We start from the raw sequence: 1915 nt of genomic DNA, 5'->3' as shown, positions 1-1915 counted from the left end.
GTGTGCCTTGGCAGTGTGATAACCCAAACACTGAATCATTGAGGCAATACATGTGTTAAGTGCATAATTGCAAACATTATTGGCCATATTTTCTTCTTAGAAACAGTAAAGTTACTAACTTAAATTCTTTAAAGTTGTTTGGAAGATCTGTTTTTCTTCAAGAGGCGCCTACCATTTAGTTATGAGATTAGCTTCAGCCCAAATGTGCTGTAACTGTGAATAATTGGATCACGTGGAATGGAGCGCTCAGTACATTTGTTACTTTTACAGGGTACACTTTGGTGTGTGTGTGTGTGTGTGTGTGTGTGTGTGTGTGTGTGTGTGTGTGTGTGTGTGTGTGTGTGTGTGTGACTGCAGACCCAGCTTGCAGGGGACGGCTGGTAGACCGTCTGCTGCCAACTGTCTCTCAGTGGATCAGACAGCTAACATCAGCGCTGTGGGTTCTGCCACCAGTCCTCCTTTAATTCCCACTGAGTCTTTTTCCAACATTTTCCTATTTGGGATTTCTTTCACCACCCTCTCTCACTTTCTACACACACATTTGCAAACCCGGCTCACTGTCTCTATTTTTAATCACTTAAAGTTATCTGTCTTTATTATTTATTCATGCCATTTTTTTCCTTAAATCACACAGAATATATACAAGAAAAATCAGACACCGACACCCACACACATTCCTGCATGCAGCTCATACAAACACACAGATTTGTCGGTGTGTTTACACAGCTCACTAAGCAGCTAATCTTTATGGCACTGCTGACTGAAGCCTGTCTTTTGTATTGAAAGGCCTTTAAAAAAACAGTCAGGTGACTAATCAGGCTACATTGCAACAGCTTCAGTGCTGCAATAAACCGCCTGGCGTCTCCTGGCCAGGTGGTGCCAGGGAAAGTACTGGTGACATCACTGCAAAGGTCTCAACAAAGGCAAAGCATTCTTCACTCAATCGCAATCCACTTAGTTAATATTCAGCCCGACTTTGACAGGACAAAACCAAAAGAGGCTTTTCTCTTTCGCCACTTGTTCCCTGCTTCAGCCTCTCTTAGGGCTTGTTTCTTACTCACAAACAAACACCTTGATGACGTTCAAATAGAACACACCTCTGTGCGTGTCAGGATGTGTGAACTGATTTGACAATACACCACTTGACAATGTATTATTTTTCCAGGAACTCCCACACGATATGTCTTCTGTTTTTGTCACATGACTTGACTTGAATGAACTTTTCTCAATTGGCTCTAAGATGTCATCGTATTAACCATAAATAACGTTACCCTTCACAAGCTCTTTGATCTATTTTGAAAAATCATTACATTTCAAGGATTTCCCCAAATGTGTCACTTTTGAGTCTGCCTTTGGTACTCAATATTCTGCCATTTTTCTTAAACTCAATTTTTGAATCAGATCAAAAATAGTCTGGCCCTATCAAATCTAATTCTTGAAGGCAAGTAAAACAGAGTAAACTGTTTTTGCAGTGTATACAAGAATGTGAGAGTTTAGCCACACTGTAAAAAATGGCTGTGAAATCCACAGTTATTTACAGTGGTTGTGCACAGTAAATTACTGTAAACCATTTTAGATTATAATACCGTGTTTCGAACCAAAAATTACAGCAACTCTGGAGTTACTGTAGAAATAGCAGTAGTAACGTCCCAACTGTATAAAATCACAGTAACCAACAATGTACTGTATAAAATCACAGTAACCAACAATGTACTGTAGAAGATCACAGTAACCTACAATGTACTGTAGATATTCACAGTAACAAACAATGTACTGTAGAAGATCACAGTAACCAACAATGTACTGTAGATATTCACAGTAACCAACAATGTACTGTAGATATTCACAGTAACCATCAATGTACTGTAGAAGATCACAGTAACCAACAATGTACTGTAGATATTCACAGTAACCA

General features: G+C 39.3%; 1 long non-coding RNA gene across 1 annotated transcript in view; it reads left to right on the top strand.

Annotated features, from left to right (window-relative positions):
• The window catches only part of LOC104947199 (uncharacterized), a 5488-nt gene that overhangs the window by 979 nt on the left and 2594 nt on the right, over window positions 1-1915 (top strand). The window lies entirely within an intron of this gene.

The sequence above is a fragment of the Notothenia coriiceps genome, unplaced genomic scaffold (assembly GCF_000735185.1).
Source record: "Notothenia coriiceps isolate Sejong01 unplaced genomic scaffold, NC01 NC01_scaffold00000339, whole genome shotgun sequence".
In the NCBI taxonomy this organism is placed as follows: domain Eukaryota; kingdom Metazoa; phylum Chordata; class Actinopteri; order Perciformes; family Nototheniidae; genus Notothenia; species Notothenia coriiceps.
The sequence above is the reverse complement of the archived record's forward strand: the minus strand, read 5'-3'. Positions and strand labels throughout refer to the sequence as shown.